Below are 21,362 nucleotides of genomic sequence, written 5' to 3' on the forward strand. Positions count from 1 at the left end.
AAGCAATATTGTAGAACTTATAAATGCCCTCATATTTATTTAGCACTTCAAGCTAAATATAAGAAGATCAATTAAATTACTCTATTTGGACTTAATAAACATACAATAAAGTTGAGAAGGTATATAAAACTACTTTTAAGAATATGGAAGGATGATAATGTATTCATAAATGTAGCCTTTTAGGTTAATTACAATACTGCCAACTCCCCCCAAGCATTAGTCTTCCTTTGAAGATATTTTAAAATTTAGCATACCAATGACATGGGCTATCCTTTGTACAACTGCATATGCTCAGTCCTCTTCAGTTATCATGTCATATAGTTACATGCATGTGTAAATCACTCTACAGTACTATTTTCAAAAGTATCTTTGAAGAAACATGTCCAAATGTTTATTTATTTAAAAAATTTATAGGCAGCCAATCTTACCTCAAGTCCTAGCTATTGCTAGCATCCTTGTTTTTTTTCTCAAATATATTCTGCAAATGCGTATAGAGGAATACATGCTCCTCATTTTATTGTCTGATGGGTAGAACTCTGTATCAGAATACACCCAGCATTGGTCATATCTCTCTAACAGAAAAAGGAATGCTTCGTGCTCTCAAATCAACCTCAATAAAGTTGATGGCCTGATAGGAAACAGCAGTCTGAAGATGGACAGCAGAGATTGAAAAAGGTTCTTGCATTGCTGTGAAAGATACGGTGGTAGATTCCATAAGTTTTTAAACTTCTAACTTGGAAATGGTGGTAAATATAGAAGATCCTTCGCTTCTAGAGAGATGTTATAAGGGATGAATATCTGCTCCCATGCTGACTCATTCTTTCCAAAATGGGTTACATTTTATTTTCTCCTTTTTGCTATGCATAATGTAACAGTTTGTATAATCAAGTCCATCAATTACCCTCCTCAACAGGGAAAGGCTATTGATGAAGTGTCCAGTGCTGAGTGAGAACTTCAGAATTGCTCTGTTTGGATATAGAGCTGACGGAGCAGGCATGAACTGAAAGCAGAAGTCTGTCCTATTGCAGGAAATATTGTATCACCCAATCAATACCCTGTAGAATGAATGCACAGTACTTTTGAGAAGGCGTGTATCCTTTTCTAATCCAAAATAGACTTGCACGCACAAAAGAAACACCAGAATCACATCCAGAAGTTCCCAGCATGATCACTGGGGGCATGAAGAGATGTATTGGATTTGTTTTCTATATCAGGCATCCTCCAGTGTGTTGTATTTAAAATGCTTAGAATTGCTAGCCAGTATGGCCTCAACTCTTCCATCCTCCTTCATATATGGAATATGGTGGGTTTTTTAATCAGAAAACTTCTTCTATCTCTAGAATCATAACTGAGGATTTTAGAAAATCCAAAGTCAGTTCACGGAATGAAGGTGAAGTATTGGTTTAATAGTGACCTGCAATGGTTCAACTATTATCATGTACCATAATTTTCAAGGCCAGTGTCTTCCTTTCTGGAAACAGGGATGAAGCATAATCAGAAAGCCCTGCAGACCCCTGGCAAAAAGCAACTAAAGCCCAAAGCACAGCAGCAACAGACACAAATCTTAGCTTTCATTTTGAACTTAAAAGTCATGAATTTTATGACTTAGGGGTGGCATACTTTCCCCTTCTCTCAGCAAAATTGCAGCTTGCACCTTGTTGTTTCCACATTCACCTATATGCAGTCTTAAATTGAACTTTGGATTCTTCAAATGCTTTGAGTATTCAGCTTTGAGTATGATACTAGATGGCATCTCTTCAAGAAAGCCCTCATAGAGGGGGCTCCATGCTCTCTCTATGAATTCCTTCTTCACTTTCAAATGATGAAAAGGCAGCCGGGAGAAATGATCATCCAGCTGTGTTGGAATGATGCAACAGCCTTGCCTTCTCTCGCAGGTCAACAATATTTATGACCCCCAGGGCTTTAGTTAAATATAGGATAGGCTTCCCATATAGGGTAGGCTTCCCATACCGCTCAATATCCTGAGGGGGGTTGATGAAACCAGAGATGTTGAAGTATAGGCAAGCTCAGCTGCACTGAAGTCACAGGGCCTTTTCTTTTTAGTTACTAAAGAACCTCCTGCATCAAGAGAAAAATCTATGTAGGAAATACAATGATATCAGTATAATCTCTGTGTAAGTACTTAGGTTGAGCTAATTTGAACAAAGATGGCATCTTTTACGTTTAGGATGATTGTACTGTAATCTTATTTAACTGAATTATAAAAAGTGCAGGTGGGACGTGGTGGCTCAGTGGCTAAGACACTGAGCTTGTTGATCAGAAAGGTCGGCAGGTCGGAGGTTTGAATCCCTAGCACCACATAACAGAGTGAGCTCCTGTTACTTGTCCCAGCTTCTGCCAACTTAGCAGTTCGAAAGCATGTAAAAAGGCAAGTAGAAAAATAGGGACCACTTTGGTGGGAAGGTAACAGCATTCTGTGCCCCTTTGGCATTTAGTCGTGCCAGCCACATGACCACGGAGATGTCTTTGGACAGCGCTGTCTCTTTGGCTTTGTAACAGAGATGAGTACCACCCCGCAGAGCCAGAAACGACTAGCACATGTGTACAAGGGGAACCTTTACCTTATAAAAAGTGCAATTTTCTCATTAGTTTTCCATTCAACTTTCTTATCAATATAATTTGTTCAATTTACAACCAACATTCCTATGATCCATAGGTAACTTTTTTAACATGTGGAAACCATACTTAATATATAGACTAAAACAGGGAAAGAATATTTATTTTCCCCAATTCACTGCTGATAGCACCCAAAACCAGCTATTATTTTGTGACAGAAAAAATCCTTCTCATTGCTATGTTTTTTCCTCCGGTTTGTGATATTTGCTCCACTTTCCTAATGACACAGCCAAACTTACCTCACACATACAATGGAAGCTTAGTACAAGGATGCATTCTCCACACTTGCACACCCCAAAAACTTTAACCTTAGACTGTCTACTATTGACCTCACCCCTTTCCTAAGGGGCCTGTAGGGGGCGTGCATAAGCGCACCAACATGCCTACCATCCCTGTCCTATTGTTTCTTTTTATTTTTCTTATATGTATTCATTTCATGTATTCATAACTATGTTTATACTTATACCTGTTATCTTATAATCACTTGAATAAATAAACAAACAAACAAACAAATAAATAAATAACACTGATCTTAAGCCTGGTTCTAAGTTCCATTTGACACAAAGTCAAATGGTCCCAACTAAAGTTGTGCTCTCTGTGGCTTTCTGTGATGACTGTATAGACCGAGTAGCTTTGAAAAAAATCCTATTCTTGCTATTAGAACAAATTGTCCTAAAATATCAACACCACTCAAAAAGTGAAGTAGGTAACCGATATGAAGAATCCTGAATGAAGGTAGAGCTCAGGTCATACCAATGCAAAAAAGGAGACAGAAAGACAAGGACTCTGCTTCCCTAAATGGCTGCATGAGCAATTTGAAGGACAGGATTAAGAAAGGATTGTGAAATACACAACTGAGGGATATTTGCACACCCTGATAACCTTTTGAATAAAATGCAAAAGTGACCCATTTCATCCCAGAAAATCTCACTGCGTTTTTCTTCTCCCTTGAAAGAAAATTGAAAACCAGCTCTCCTTCAGCAAATTAAATCTGATTTATCAACAGGAAATGCTTCTTAAAGGAATTGTGGTTGAGGATTAAGAAGTGCCTACTTGGGGATGCTGTTCTTTTAGCTCCCCATGATTTAAAAGCCCATCTTACATTTCTGCCTGAAGATATGATTGTGTCTCTAAGTTCAGTTTCAACAGAAAGAAAGCAAAATCTCCATCACAATAAGACCTTTAATTTGCCATTTTTGCATATAGTATGAGTCACCCATTCTGGGGGTGTCAGGGTGTACGAGAGAGATAGATAAGAGATGATTTGCAAGCAATGGAGGATTAAAATTCTAGCACTTAGTCATCCCAGTTCTGTGCTTGAGGTCCTTAAGGCAGTTACAAGAGCTGCACCAGGAGACATCATTTTGGCATAATGTAATGTTTGTTTTCATTCATCTAAGCTCGGATCTCAAATGAGCTGAATTTTACAGTTACTGACATTCTAGTAGACTTGGGGGTTTGCTAAGGGCAAAGTGCAGATTGCTGCAGCAAAACAAATGGAGAACTAGTTTCTTGGTTTAAGGAACAGTGGTAAATCATTCTGCTGGTTGGAAGGAAAATATATTCCCAAACTGGATTTATGCATTTGTTGAATGGATAAAGGGAAACCATTTGACCCAATTTTTTAATGAAAATTAAAATTTGGAAAAGGACAGTTGTATCTTATAAAATTGCTTAAATATGAACAAAGGTATTTCAGAAACAAGATAACTCTACCTAAAGGCACATAATAACCATGTCCTTGTTTAAAATCTAGTGCTTTGATTAAGGAATGAGTACTTCTGGATTCTTTGAAGCTGGGTGGAATTATTTGCATTTCACTTATTCACTTAGGTTAAAGATGCACATTGATATAAAGGAGCTGTTTTATGTAGGTAGGGAATAGCATCAGGATGATGGTTTTGCTCCAAATTATGTCACTCGTGGGAAAGTTCAATGAACAAAGGAATGCTCAATATGTCTCAACGTCAAATAGTATTTCACAGCTAGGGTCAGAGTCTATAGCCGTGATGGCAAACCTACGGCACACAGAGCCATTTCTGTTGGCACGCGAGAGATCGCCCGGAACAGACCCACTGTGCATGTGTGCGCCCCCTGCCAGCCAGCTGATTGTCAGGTATCTGCCGTACATGCGTGGGGGTAGACACGCACAGGGGAGACACATGTGCATGTGCAGGGGGGTGGGTCACGCGCGAGGGGTCGCATGCATATGTGCAGAGGCACACAGTGTGTGCACAGAAGTGGGGGGGGGGTCACACATGCATTGCATTATGGGCGCGGGCATGCATGCACACACTTTCGGCATGCAATGAGAAAAGGGTTAGCCATCACTGGTCTATAGCAGGGGTCTCCAACCTTGGCCACTTTAAGCCTGGAGGAATTCTGGGAGTTGAAGTACTCCAGGCTTAAAGTGGCCAAGGTTGGAGATCCCTGGTCTATAGGGTCCATTTTTCTAAAATAAAATATGGAGTGTTGAGTAACATTCATTGTACAGAATTTTTCGAGATCTGATTTGTCTAAGATCGCAATGTACAATATTCCACGGTTCAGAACACAGTGGCAGCTTCTTCTGATGATGTTTTCCAGTTCCTTTTAGCTAAAAACCGATGTAACTGTAGCATGCATTGACAGCTACAGAAATTGCTAGTGAATTCTACAAAGAGTTTTGTTCTTTCATCTCAGAAGAATTCAGCTGCCACCGATCTCTGTCCAGTCACTTGCTGGAGCACTGAACTCACCTGGATCTCACCAATTGTGCCACTGCAGAGCTGGAGAACTTAGCGTGCCGGCTGCCCTGTGCCCCTCACTTGCTGGGTGCACTCCATTAAGTGGCGGGGCAGAGTGGTGGCCATTTGTGAGAGAGGCTGGGGCTTGGCAAAGAGAAGAGACCAGACTGGTGCTTCTCCACCTGGCTGGTCAAGGGCTCTGGCACTCAAGTCAGTGTAGGAGGCAAGCATCGGGTTTATAGGTGTGGCAACCGACAGCTGCATTCACCTGGCCCATTCCGAGGGCCCAGGTGTCCCCGGGAATAGTGCTGCTGCTTTGACTGTTGCTGAAAATATGCAGATGGTGCACATGGTGCCAACCCAGACTGGGACAAAACAACACCTGCAGGAACCTGATAGATCTCGCATTCTTCCATCCTTCCTGCAAAAACACTTTTCCAAAGCAGACAGTAGGATATGTAAGAACGTGAGATCTAAGGAAAACAACTTTGCACGGACATCTTGAGCTCTGGAGATCTTCCAAAGGTAAGTGAGCAATCGGGAAGGGGTGCGGAGGAGAACAGGGAATGTGGTGGGCTACCAAAGCAGGCCTAAAGCAGAGATCTGGCAGGGCAGGATTGCGGCGGCGGGGGGGAATAGGCAGGGAACATGTTGTAGCATCTCTGTGGTCAGTCATAAGGATGAGCGACTGCTATAGTGTGGCAACATACGTAACTTTGGGACCAGTCGTAAGTACTTTTGGTGAGGATGTCATAACTTTGAACCACTGCTAAATGAACTGTCATCATTTGAGAACTATCTATACTGAATTTTATAGGGAGTTTAGAAACTAATCTTCAGTTAATCATTTCTATTGAATAAAAACTATATTTGCATATGGTCATTGATTTCAAATTGATATTCTCTATACTGTGAACTCCCAGGGTCTTGGAAAATTGCCATGAACACAGAATAGTATAAAGAATCAGGTGCTCAGTTGACCAAATAGCAAGAAAATCAAATGCACTTTTTAAAGCCAGCTCTGTTCTCATTAGCGACTGTTCAGGCATTACATTAAAACATTGTCTGAATTTTCAAATATATGTAGGAAAACTATGATTTAGACTTTGCCTTTCATCTTTAGTTACCTTTATATTTCAGTCACTTGATGTAGTGCTCCCTGGATGAGGAAACAGTTACAGAATACTTTGTTAAAAATCATTGCTTGTCATCTAACCTGCAAATTGCAATTTTCATTTTATGAGTAACAACAAACCTAAGTGTGCCATCTCAGATATACCAGACCATTATTAAGCTTATAGCAGGATACAATGTTTAAGTTGAGAAATGTTTAGGAGCTATGTTAATTGTATGAGTTTTTACAACGAATTAGTATAGCTCATAAACATTCTTAGTTCTGAAGAAGTGGATTGAGTGATCAGTGGTAGGTCCACTAAAGAGAGAAGATGGCAAGGAAGTAACAGGCAACAGAGAGAAAGCAGAACTGCTTAACTCGTTCTTTGCCTCTGTCTTCACGCAAAAAGAAACTATAACTCAACCCACCAAAAACATAACTGTAAAAGACAGAAAAGAAATAAAAGTTAAAATAAGCAAAAAAATAGTAAGAGAACACCTGTCTGATCTTGATGAAAACAAATCACCTGGGCCTGATGGATTACATCCCAGAGTTTTAAAGGAGCTGGCAGAGGTCATCTCAGAACTACTGCACCATATCTTTCAAAAATCCTGGACACCGGGGAACTACCAGAGGACTGGAAAAGAGCTGATGTGGTTCCCATCTTCAAAAAAGGAAAAAAAACAGACCCAGGAAACTATAGACCAATCAGCCTAACATCAATACCCAGGAAGATACTGGAAAAGATAATTAAAAAACAGATCTGCCAACATCTAGAAACAATTAAAGTAATAACTAGCAGTCAGTACGGGTTTGTTAAAAACAGATCATGCCAAACCAATCTTATTTCATTCTTCAACACAGTGACTAAATTAGTAGACCAGCAAAATACTGTGGACATAGTATACTTAGATTTCAGCAAGGCATTCGATAAAATAGACCACAGTAGTAAGCTAGAAAAAAGTGGAATAGATAGCACCACCACTAGATGGATTCGCAACTGGCTGGCAAACCGTACTCAATGAGTAGTCCTTAATGGGTCTAAGTCTACATGGAGGGAAGTAAGCCGTGGGGTGCCACAAGGTTCCATCTTAGGCCCAATACTCTTCAATATCTTCATTAACGACTTAGATGAGGGAATAGAAGGGGAACTTACCAAATTTGCAGATGATACTAAGCTGGCAGGAATAGCTAACACCCGAGAAGATAGGCTCAAGATCCAGATGGATCTTGACCAGAACACTGGGCCATATCTAATAAAATGAAATTCAATAAAGAGAAAAGTAAAGTCCTACACTTAGGCAAGAAAAAACAAAAGTACACATATAGACTGGGTGAAACCAGGCTCAATAGCAGTAACTGTGAGAGGGATCTTGGAGTCTTAGTGGACAACCAGCTAAATTTGAGCCAGCAGTGTGCAGCAGCCACCAAAAAAGCTAATGCAATCCTAAGTTGTATTAACAGAGGGATACAATCAAGATCAAGGGAAGTACTAATACCACTCTATAAAGCCTTAGTAAGACCACACCTAGAGTACTGCATCCAGTTTTGTTCACCACATTATAAAAAAGATGTTGAAACTCTAGAAATAGTACAGAGAAGAGCAACCAGGATGATTAGGGGACTGGAAGCTAAAACATACAACCAACAGTTGCAGGAACTGGGCTTGGCTAGTCTAGTAAAGAGAAGGACCATAGCGGTCTTCCAATATTTGAGGGGCTGCCACAGGGAGGAAGGGGTCAAGCTATTTTCTAAAACTCCTGTAGGCCAGACAAGGAATAATGGATGGAAACTGAACAAGGAGAGATTTAACCTGGAAACAAGGAGAAACTTTCTGACAGTGAGAACAATCAACCAATGGAACAGCTTGCCCTCAGAAGTTGTGGGAGCGCCATCAGTTGAGACTTTCAAGAAGAGATTGGATTGCCATTTGTCAGAAATGATGTTGGATCTCCCACTTGGGCTAGATGACCTACAAGGTCCCTTCCAACTCTGATTATCTGTATCTGGTAGGAGATCCACCTCTTGCAGGCTTGATTCAGGCCCCACCTGGTTCCTGAATCTCCTCTGGGGGGGCAACACCTTTAAAGAGGAGGGGCAGAACCCCTCCAGAAGAGTCCCTTCTTGTTGGAATAATTAAGACACAATACATGTCTAGCCTTTTCTTTCTTTCTTTCTTTTATTGATTTGATTCACTTTAGGTGCTGGCTGACTTCAGATTGATTATGAGAGGCCCATAAAATGATCAAGACAAAATGCAATGCAAAACAGAACAAGGTGGAGAACAAGATGGTAAATCTGGCCAGTAACACCAATACATGCAGCACATCCAAAAAGAAGCCCTAATCATCATAGCTCAGGGTCTGGGAGCACAGCCAAGTTTTGAAAGCCTTCTGGAACAACCTCAGAATAGGAGCACCTCATTCCAGAAACTACAATGAAGGCACTATGTGGGTTCTGATAGATGTCATTGTTTAGTCAAAGGAACTGGGAACAAGCCAACCTTGGCAGATGGTACCTGCCAGGCAGACACCACAGGAGACAGGCAATCCCTCGGATAACCAATTCCTATGCCATGGATGGCTTTATAGAATAGAACAGAACAGAATAGAATAACAGAGTTGGAACGGACCATAGCCAATACCTTGAATCACAACTGAAGCATAAGGGTAACCAATGAAACATGCAAAGCAGTGGTGTCACATAGACACACTGAGGCATGTTTATCTTTGCTCATTCTGCTGCATTCTTGATCACCTAAAGCTTCTGAGTGGTCCTCAAAGGCAGGGTTTCTTTTTAGGGAAGGTTGTTGAAAAAGTGGTGTCTGAAACTACAAAGCATACTTAATGAAGTAGATTATCTGGATAATTTTGGGGTTTAGCTCTTGAGCATGAGATGAAAATGCAAGACATAATGAGTCTTCAATACCATTCGTCTGGGCTGCTTGCAAAAATTAGAAATGGAAGTTACTGTTTTACAGTGATTCTGCTCTTTCCTGAATGGGAAGTTCTAGTTGGAAGAGTGTAATGCCATGTGGGAATGACCTTAAGGGAAGAGGAGCCTGCAACTGCTTAGTGGGCGAAGAAACTTTAAAAAGATCCATCCTATGTATAAGACTGTTAAAAGTGACAGTGGAAGATTTGTGGTTTTTGTCCAGACTTGCAAGATTCTACTAATGTAGCCTGACAATAAAGTAGAATTAGCTCATGTTATCATACTTCCTGTTTGATTTACCTGGGAAGGCTAACAAGGACAGAGGAGAAGACAACTAAAAGGTCACTCCCCTATGGTATGTCACAAGGTTTGTTTCCCTGCCTCTCTTTAATACCTACATAAAGCCACAGGGAAAGGTTATCCATCAATTTGAAGTGAGGTATCATCAGTATATTTTTCCATAACTTTTCAAGGAAAGAAACACCCTGACACCCCCAGAATGGATGACTCATACTATATGCAAAAACGGCAAATTAAAGGTCATTGTGATGGAGATTTTCTTTCTTTCCGTTGAAACTGAACTTAGAGACACAATTATATCTTCAGGCAGAAATGTAAGATGGACTTTTAAATCATGGGGAGCTAAAAGAGTAGCATCCCCAAGCAGGCATTTCTTAATCCTCAACCACAATTCCTTTAAGAAGCATTTCCTGTTCATAAATCAGATTTAATTTGCTGAAAGAGAGCTGGTTTTCTATTTTCTTTCAAGGGAGAAGAAAAACGCAGTGAAGTTTTCTGGGATGAAATGGGTCACTTTTGCATTTTATTCAAAAGAGCAACAGGCAACGGCTGGCATGTCCAGAGAGATGGCTCTGCATGCCACTTCTGGCACATGTGGCATAGGTTTATCATCACAGGTCTATACATAGGCAAGCTGGTTGGGTGACTTTGGTTCTGTCTCTCTCTCTCTCAGCCAAACCCACCTCACAGAGTTGTTGTACAAAAATTAGAAAGAGGAAGGAGTATTACATATTTATAAAAGTAATAAAGAGGTGATAAAATAAAGTCATCCCCAAATATTTTTCATTTACTGGTGTTGAGGGCTTTACAGCCTTTAATCCTAGAAATCATGTCCAAGAGATTGCTCACTATCCACTGATTTCAAGCTTTGTTAATTAGATTATACTGATCATATCTTCCAAAGTACATCAGCTACATTAGACATAAATTTATTAACAGGGGAAAAAATCACTCAAAAGAGTTCTAAATTATTATTGTGCATACCTGCTTGATGCTGTTTGGTTGTGTTACAAATGCCCAACCTGAACTGAAACTATATTTTATAACAGTATATTAAAGTAGTGGGTACGTTTATTCTGCAGAAGCAATTGACTTTCAATCATGACTAAATTCAGATTTCAGTATAATCTGGAAAAAGCTTCTTGCCAAATTCAGAGTAAAATTATGGTCATTGTCATAGAACTTTAATATTATATCAGGGCTGATCCAAGAAGCAAGAGGTTTTACTTTGGAATTCTTCAAAATATCTAGGGACCAAGGAATTCACTTTTTAAAAATAATACAAATATTCTGATTCTGATGCTTGGATCTGAAGAAGGGCTTGTTCATTGGTTTACATTTTCATTTTGATTCTTTGACTATCTACTTTCAATCCCTGTTTGATATTTCTCCACTTCTGGAAAATTGAAGTATTTTTCTTTTCCGACTTCAGCACAAGCACTTTAAGTTAGTATTTATTAACGTATTTTAATATTACATTGCACACCAGGACCTCTAAGGATTCATTTTAAAATAAAATAACTCTTGCTGATGACCTCCATTTTGTTAATTGCTTAGACCATATTTTCATGCAAAGAAGCTGTAGCCTCTTTCTGTGCGGTTTCCTTGTTCTGTGACACAGCTTCTTATATTTATAAGACAACATTTTGTATTTTTGTTTACATGTCAAAAGCCAAAGCATATATATTATTTAAAAATCTACAAAAAATGATAAACAAGCACTTAGCTAGCAGACGAATTTGGAAAATGAATTACGGCCAGACCAGTGAGACATAGGGTGCAGATTTTATTACCGGTATAAATAGCGTTTTCTGATAGGATGGAAAAATAGTTTTAAATTCTGCTAAGAATCCTTTACGTCTGTAGAATTCAATTTACTTCTGAAAACGCTGCTGGTTCAAGCAATGTAGTTAGCAAATGTAATTGTAAATGCTGCCACTGGGATATATCTAGTAGATGATATTTGTCTCTTCGCATAGAATATGATAAAAATCCATCCTCATCATTTAACAGTTGATTTAAGGTCAATATCCCCATTTCCTTCTTTTTTTTTTCCATATCATCATCTTTTTCTCAATTGTTAAAGTTGGGTTTCCCTATTTGTTTATGTATTTACATCCCATCTTTATTAATTTAACAAATAACTCAAGGTGGCAAACACTTCCTCCTCCATCTATAAAGTCAAGGAAAAAGTGTCAAACCTTTTTTCATTAGAAGTTCCATTCCATAGTTTTCTAACCAAAGTAATTGTTTCCAAACATATAGAGATGTAGTATATTTAGATCATACTGTTCTGCATCCAACCAAACATATATGTATATCCCAAAGTTGCCCAAATCAGAACATTAACACCAATTGCTGGCTACTAATATTTAAAAACTGATAAAAGGTAAGCATGATGTTGTAAGTCCAGATTTGGAAAGCTGAATCTTCCTTCATTAATTGGTGATTATATTTTATGTAAAGAAATTCTTGGAATTAAAGAATCCCATAGAATTTTTTAAAATGTATGTTCTGAAATTCTTTCCCAGACATATAAATTGGAATTCCTCATGGAATATAAATTAATCTGGGAATAATATTCATTTTGCGAGCATTCACTTTCCTCAAAGGATAAGGTTTAATAATTCCCATCTATCAATATCTGAAGAAATCTCATTATACATTACATGTTGCTAACTGAGTTAGATCCTTTAGTATACACAGATATTTAATGGATTCGATAGAAACCAGAATTGATATTCCTTAAATGGATGGGTAACAAAAATTTCACCTATAGGCATCAGTTCTGATTTGGATCAGTTAATACAGTAACCTGCTATATTGTTAAAGACATTTATCTTTTGATCAACATTGGACGGTAGTGTAGTGTGAGGCTTAAAAATAAACAGAAGAATGTCATCTGCAAATAAGATCAATTTGTGTTCATCTGAATTATTCCTCTTTGTACCTTTATTCAGCCTAGTAGCCTTACTACAATGAACAAAGTAGCCAGGATACGTTGTATTATGACTCCCTGTCAGAATAAGATTGCTGATTTCAGAAGCAGATTCCAGTGGTTTATTATATAGATTAAGATTAGAGACCTAACTGAAAATTCAAAGCAGTGGGAGAAAAGGAAGAGAAAAATATGAACCTTTCATTTTGTACCTAATCTTCCAACTACTAATACACAAAGAGATATTCTCTCCCTCCCTCCCCTCTCTCTCACACACACATTCAACCAAGGCAGAACAAAATAGATCAACACAGATTTTAAAAAATCAGCTTGGATCAATCCACAATGCTGACTTCTATAAAAGAACTTCATTCACATCTAGCTCCACATTTCTTTAGATAGTTAACTTCTTTTAATTCTCCCGCCTTCTTCTAGGGTAATGAGTTATTCTTACCTGGCTGGAGTCAGACTGAGACACTGTATTCCCATGATAGAAAGGAAACAACAACAACAAAAGGCAAAATAGAGCTGGTCCCATCCCCTTTTAAAATTCATCAGAGAAAAATGGAAACCTTCCTGCTTCTAGTCAGAGTCTGAGTCTCACTAGACTTTGCTGGTTCTGCCCACTATCTAGATTGGCATCTTTAGTTTTGATTAACTCTTCTGTATCTGAATTTCTTGAGGGGTTTTCTTTCCCTTCATTGCATTAGACTTTATTTATATGAAATCCTGCAGAATTAGACATGGAATCTATCTAATCAACTTATTTTTTCAAGGTTTGCAATGTATAAAGAATCATGAAGCCAAAAGCTGTCTTCTCTGGCCCCCCCGCCCCCAGATCATGGGTATGCAAGCTATAGGTTACATTTGTTGCTCACGATTTATGGCCACTAGTAGATCTTAAATTGATGTCACTTTTTAAAATCATGCAATCCCTACTCAAAAGCAATGCTCCATTTTTTATTTTGACTACAATCCTTTGAGATAAATTAGGCTGAGACATAGTGATCAACTCAAAATCAACCAATTTTGATCCTTTCTGAGCAAAAACTGGAGCCAAATTCTTTTTGATCAAAATATTTACAACACGTATTACATGTTTAACATTAAACATCAACCTCATATCAAGAACTATTACCATCTGGCAGACAGTACAGAATAATAAAAACAAGGACAAATAGGCTGAAAAACAGCTTCTATCCCAGGGCAGTAGCTCTTTTGAATTCTGCTGTATAGTGCAGTGTTGATGTGGTGTCGGGGGTTTCCGGTTCAATGTGTGAAGGGTGAAGGATGTGTGTTTGTGTTTATTTTCATGGTCATGGTCATGATGTGCACTGAAGATGGTGTTTGATTTCATTGTACAAGGTGCAATGACAATAAAGTAAAGTAAAGTAAACTAAACTAAACTAAAGAACTACATTCTGGAAGGCATTTTAAAAAAATCACTCTAAACATTCTAAAGACATATCTGCACTTACTGCTTAAACTGTCTAGGCTGAAATGCTGTATCAACAATGTGCAGGTATCAGCCCAGATAGCTAGTTGACTCAGCCTTCCATCCTTCCGAGGTCCATAAAATGAGGACCCAGATTGTTAGGGGCAATATGTTGACACTGTAAACCATCCAGAGAATGCTGTAAAGCAGGGGTCGCCAACCTTTTGGACCTCAGGGACCATCAAACTCATAATTTTAAATCTTGCGGACCACTAATATGAATCTTGACTGATGGTGGCTTGATGATGTTTTCCCAGGGCCTCTGCAGAAAGCAGCAGAATCCCTGGGAAAATCCAAAAAAAATTCTGCAGGAAAATTCCCCACCCCGTTTTCCTACTGATCAATCATTCTTTATCTGGGATTGCAGGATACTGTCTCCAGCTCCATTCTCAGGGGGAAAGAGAGAGAGAGAGACTTTTGGCTTCATGCAAAGAAAGCAGCAAAAGCAGCAGAAGTCTTTCTTTCTCTGCCCCAAACTTCACCCAGAATGAGTCTTTGTGAGACTTGTCATGCCAGCGCAGCCTCTTGGAGCAGGATGTCTTGCAGGGTCCCAAAGACTAATTTCTGGTGGAGTTTGGGGGAGAGAAAGAAAGACTTTTGCTGCTTTCCTTGCATGTAGCCAAAAGCAGAAGAAGAAAGAAGTGGAAAGAAGTAGCCCAGTGACCAGGCCAGGCACATGGGGTGAGTGGGGCAAGTTCCCCCCTCCGCCCTTTCCCCCCTCCCCTCACTACCTCATGTTGTTTGCAATGCAAGCGACATAAGCCTTTTGTTCCCGCAAGCCATGTGGGGCAGCACAGCCTTGTGTTCCCGCGCAGCCTGGATTAATTGCTTTGGGGGGTGCTTTGGGGATGACATTTCTCTGCGGACCACCAAAATTTTCTTGCGGACCACTATTGGTCACCACTGGTTGGCGACCACTGCTGCAAAGCACTATGGAGCTGTATATAAGTCTAAGTGCTATTGCTAAAGCATGCCACTATGCCCTCCCATTGCACAATTCACCTGCTGTGCCTTCCCATCTTTCTTTCCAGGAAAGCCGTTGCCAATATATTAATTGGCACACTAAACATAGCAACATAACATAACAACGTAATGTAACATAACAACAATTGGATATATGTACACAACGTTATTAAATGCACCTTCATGCAGACATAGCAAGCACTTTAAAAACACCTTCTTTCTACCTGTATGATTTCTAATGTACTCTGGAGCTTTATTATGAATATTAAATGACAGAATAAATGATAGTAGCACCCGCCTTGTAATGTAACGGTATGATGTTGGTTTAAAAACTGGCAGACTTAAAAAAAAATGGCTAGTTTTCTTTTGCTGAATTTCGTACTTTTTCCTGTGTTTGTTTGCTTGTTTTAAGTGGTATATATCCTTTATTCCTTTTCCAGCCATAGATTGGGAAAATAATGTTTCTGCCAAGTTTCAGATAAACAGCCTTCTTTTTACAGTGTTATACAGGCAGTCCTCATCTTACAATAGTTTATTTAGTGACCATTCAAAGTTACAATGGCACTGGAAAAAAAGTGACGTGACCGTTTTTCAGAGTTATGACCTTTCCAGCATCCCCATGATCATGTGATCAAAATTCAGAGGCTTGGCAACTGGTTCGTACTTACGACCATTGCTGTGTCCCAAGGTCATGGGATCACCTTTTGCAACCTTTTGACAAGCAAAATCAATGGGAAAATTATCAACTGCAGTGATTTAGTTAACAACTGTGGCAAGAAAGGTCATAAAATGAAGCAAAACTCACTTAACAAATGTCTCACTTAACAACAGACATTTTGAGCTCAATTGTGGTTGTAAGTCAAGGATCACCTGTAGAAAGCGTTTGTGATATTAGAGCTTGGTAATTCTTCCTTGTAAGAGTAGATCCAAAATGTAACAGAGACTAGCAGTGACTCAATTGAAGGGACTTCTTGCCTTTGCTTCTGAGAAGTCACCAGTAAACTGTTTAGGTTAGCCTGCAACAAACTCAGGTAAGGTATCCAAAATAGACAGGAGTATTTGAGATGATGGAAAGGTGTGCCACAAAAACAAAACATTGACTTGTAGGAGATTAATAAAGGATGATGCCACTTAATTCTCTTTAGAAATGGTTGCCAGCCTGTTCTGACAAGAGGACAACCAGGCAGTGTGCATAAGCCCCCACACTTGTATTTATGGTGCCATGCGACACCAAATTTCCTGCTTCAGCCCCCATTCAGCTCATGAGTGAAATAAGATATTGGAGCCAATTTGCTTTTAAGCATCAGCAACTGCTATGCTTGGTCCTGTATATATATTTCTGTGTACTACAGTTTTGAACAAAGGTAATTCAAATCCTGCACTAAGAAAAGTCTAATGCTATTACCACTATTTGTAATAAATTACAAGCATAACACATAATTTCTACGTATGTCTTTGCCTCAATAATTCATGAGCAACAATGCTATATAGATACAAACAACAAGATCCTATGGATGACCAAATGTCCTACTGAACTTCTGTAAGCTTTTGCATCAACATGTATTTTTAAAAAGTTATATGGGATGCTGACATGGAAAGTTTCAGAATTCACACAACCTGTTTAGACATTACTAGCTCTATAACCGTGCTTCGCTATGAAACTATGTGATCTATGTGATCGGGCTTAGTTTTTGGAGAGGAAAATAAGGGGGGAAAAATTGTGGCTTTGCCTACCAGCATCCATCGGTATTCATCTGGCTAGCGTCTTGTCAGTGTGTGAGAGAGTTGAGGACTGTTTGGAAACTGAAACATTTAAACTGAAGCAGTATTTGCCGTGTGAACAAGAAGGAGACAGCAAGGAGTCTGGATGTGGCTTAGCTCAACTGTTGTGTACTAAAGCTGGTTGTTGTGAAACTAAAACTGAAACTCTTCTCCTCTGCTTGTGTTTTGCATTTGGAACAGAACTCTTTTCAGGTGGGGAGGAGGGGGAGTAGAACTCCTTAGCATCAGAGCGTATTAATAATAATATACGAAATACTGATGCTCTGATGGTCATTTCAAAAAATCCTTTTTTAAGAGAGCACCTAGAAGCCAAGAGGAACATACGTGCCAAATTTCAAGTTTGTAGGCGTTACGGTTCTGGAGATATTGTGATGAAGTGTGAGTGGTATTTCACTTTTATATATATAGTTTATTCAAATTCTCTTGAATCTAACATTGCACCTTTATTAGTGAAAGTTTATTTTGCACTCTAACATTAGGGGAGGGTATTATTTGTTCTTTTACCTCAGGCACCAAAATATTTTGGCCTCAAATCAGTTATGATTCTTCTTAGGAGAAGACACACCACCATAGTTGAAGATTGTGCAATGATTCAGGTAGTTAATGGCTAATTTCTGTAATCTTAAAGCAGGTTGCTCTTTTTCAGCCTTCATCCTAAGATCTTTATTATGAAGAAAAATAATTGTCATGAAATTATAACCAGATTTCTATAATAACAGCCATGGCTTATGGTTTGAATAAACATAAAATTTGTAGCTTAGTCAACAAACTATGGTTAAAACAAATCTAGCATAACAATATGTGTGAACCTATTTCCAACCTCCTTAACAGAATTGTTAAAAGGATTACAATCAAACTATGCAGGGGTGGGTTTCAATTTTTTTAGCAAGGGGCTCTCTGCCCTAATGACTGGCTGGGTGGACGTGTCTAGGTGGTCATGGCTAGGTGGTCATGTGATTGGGTGATCATATGATCGGGTGGGCGTGGCCAACTTTTCCCTAATTTCCTAAAAAAAGATATATACCAAAAAGTTGTTTATTATTTTGTGCATTTAATACGTAAATAAAAGTCTGGGTGAAACCAGGCTTAATAGCAGTGACTGTGAGAGGGATCTTGGAGTCTTAGTGGAGTTTCTGGTGAGTTACGTGATTCTTATTATTTGGGAATTAATCCCCTCGGAGGCTAGTGGCTATGTTATCTGGTTTTCTCAATGGCTCTCCCTCACAAGTGCTGAGGGGATTGTTTATCTAGCTTGCAACACTTTTACGAGGTGTGAAATGATCTTGGCTTAAGGCCAAGTAGTTCAATTAAACCTATTAATAAGAGCTTTCCCTTACTGCTTGTCTTTCTGAGGTTCCAAGCCCCACAGAGTCTTAGCTACAGGCTTTCCTGAGTCCCTGGAGCCCCCAGCAGCCCACCCCTGAAACTATGTATATTTCAGTTGATATATGCAATGGAAGTTTAATGTGTAATTAATTATAATGGTACAATAAATTAAATACCTTTATTCGAATATATATCCATAAAGATGGGTTAAGCAGTTGCCACAGTAGAAAAAGCTGTGGGTCGTTTAAAGTTTATATTTCATTGTGCAACTGGCTTCTAAAATCAGTATGGACCCCACCATAGGTTAAGGAAACTATCCAATTAAAATGTCTGATCATAATTTAATATCTTAAGTTCTCTTTTATTGCTTGGCAGTCATTGGGCCTTAATAGAATAGGTTTGCCTTGTACATCATAAAAGAGAAAATATAAGCAACATTGAAATGGGTCAATATCATATCCTTTTTGATAAGGGTATTTATTTATGAGATTTATAGGCCACCCCAATATTTTATAATTCTGGGCAATATTATGCACTACACAGTATTATATAATCATAGTATCTGCTTTTCAGATGATCTAACTTTCTGTGATTTCTTATTTCTTGTCCATCATTTTTATTTATCCTTCCATACAGAGGAAAAGAAAGAATTTGGGGGAAATGCTGATTGCTAAATTTAAGCTAATCTTTTTTTTTCTTTTCAGTATTCTGACTGCAAAATAACTCCAATAAAATCTCCATATATTTCCCGCTATCTTCTATTTCCTTTGTCAATGCATTCTCATTCCTTCTGGGGTATGAAACAAAGATGAAAACTTGCAAAAACCAGTACTGTTTACCAATTTTGAGTGACAGACTGTTTTGTTTTTTTAAGAAATCACCAATAAATTATTATATTGCCAAAAGTAAACAACAAAACAGTTGCCAGATTGAGAGGTTTTCTCAGTCAGTGAAACCTGATTGGTATAGGACAACGTAATGAATTCAGAAGCATATGTACTATAGCTATTACATTTGTGTTCTTCCATGACAAGACTCAGGCATATTTATCCTCACAACGCATAACTTATTATCAATCCTCCTTTAGCCACATTATGACAGAGATGAAACATTGCAATCTCCCTGGAACCTGCATTTGGACATGCCCCGATGCAGCATTTGGAAAGGAAAACACCTGCATTTTCCTCATTATTTGCATTCTGGAGTATACAGTATTATTTCTCTCTGCTCTAAGGATTGGCAGAGTAATAACCAAAAATGAGAAAACTAGAATGACATTCTAAATATTTATCATCTCTCCACATAGATCCCTAAAATATTTTCATTACTGAACTTCATTCTATTTTATGTACAGCCCATCCCTGCCTTGGGGTGGGTGGGGTGCTTCCAATAATGGCAGAGTTGAATTTCTGAAATATCTTGATATCTTCAGCTGATTTCATTAACCACTGATGAAGCAGAATGCTGAATCTGCTGGCATTTGCTCATATAGAGAATCTATACAAAGAGCTGTTTCAGGGTGCCACTTGTGCCAAATAAATCCTATTGACAAGTCCTAATTTGTACCGACGTCACTTAGTTTTGTCTGTTGTGTAAGGACTTGTAAAATGACGTTTGGAGGAAGACAATTGTCATTGTGAGGGGAATCAAGTTAATGTTAAATAAACGTATTTATGAGAGCATGAAGACAAGAAGCCCAAGAAGAGAACTGGTTACTGGAAAGAAAATAACCAGGGCTGCAAGCAAAGTCAGACAACATTAAGTTCAAAATGGAGTGTCTGCTATGTATTAAGGACAACATATCAATTCAAATAATCCTGATTTCTATTTTTTTTAAAAAAAAATTATAAAGGAGCAAAGGAATGTGATTCTCTGACTGCATTAGGTGTGTCAGTGATGTCCAGAAAATAGTGTTTCAAGACTACAGCTCAAAATCCAGAAAAACAATACAACTAAAAAAAACATTGGGGATCAAAGGGATCCATTTATATGGCCACTTGGGCACACAATCATATAATTAAATTGCTGCTCTCTCTCTCTATGGTTATCATGTCATGCCCTAATCCACCCAAGTAAATAATGGTCACATTTTGATCATCATTACTATAAAACTTATATATTGTTATAATTTCAGAAACACGATGACAAAATGATTTCAAGACATTCCTAATAGCCCTGCGTGAATCAAATTGCAAGAAAGCATAAGGAAAACAAGTGATCTTGGTTTCAGATTATGTATCTAAAAATGCTATATAATCTGAGACACAGTCCACCTTTTTACTTTGGTTCATTCCTTTAAATCAAGCCTATATTTTAAAGCCTCTTTTTAATCACAGGCCACATTTAATCGTGATCCCAGATTGTTGTTTATGAGAAAAAGGACAGCTCTGAGGTTTACCCATAGATTATTCTCTAACAGAACCATTCATTTTACTCTAGATGTTCCCAACCTGGTGCCCACCAGGTGCGATGGTATTGCAGTTGGCAAAATTCCTAACCGGCATGGGAATTTTAGGAGCTGCAGTTGTAAGACACCTGGAGGGCATCTTGCCGGATAAGGTTCAGTACTCTGTGAAGCAAGAAACATCGCTTAGCTAAAAAGAATTTGGCATACCCTGTGCCCTAGGCCTCCGCCAATCTTGCCTGGTTCCAAATTCCTAGATTAATAATGAAAGAATTGCAGATCCCTAAAATAACACTCAAATGATAGATAGGAGCCTTGATTTCCCCTGCTGACAATTTTAATTGGCTGCTCTGGTAATAGCAATTTCAAAAGAGAGGTTGAAAGGCGGATGAAAAGAGGCAAGATGACTGTTCTGCCCCCCTCCCAAATAGTTATACTAATCTTCTTTGAAGAACAAAATAAAAAGCTAAACAGAATGCCCTCCCTTTCTGGAGACTCTTCGGGCATCATGGTGATGAGACACATCAAACAGCCCGACCTCACTTAAAAGAAAACCAACCAATCATTTAAAAAAAAACAAAAAACCACCACTACCACCATAAAAAGGCAATGCAATTTCTCCTTAACAGAGAATGGTGCAGACATCTAAAGCCTGAAAGGTCAGTCTCACTGCGTCACCACAGTTGCAAAACACCCGGGGGTGGGGTAGGGTGGAGGAGGTGATATTGTTTGCCTGTTTGCCC

At 38.7% G+C, this 21,362-nt stretch overlaps 1 protein-coding gene across 6 annotated transcripts in view; it reads right to left on the minus strand.

Annotated features, from left to right (window-relative positions):
• Positions 1-21,362, minus strand: part of PACSIN1 (protein kinase C and casein kinase substrate in neurons 1) — a 76,896-nt gene that overhangs the window by 28,812 nt on the left and 26,722 nt on the right. The window lies entirely within an intron of this gene.

Source organism: Notechis scutatus, chromosome 3 (genome assembly GCF_049901735.1).
Source record: "Notechis scutatus isolate UNSWTSFEM ecotype Mainland chromosome 3, rNotScu1.2, whole genome shotgun sequence".
Classification (NCBI taxonomy): domain Eukaryota; kingdom Metazoa; phylum Chordata; class Lepidosauria; order Squamata; family Elapidae; genus Notechis; species Notechis scutatus.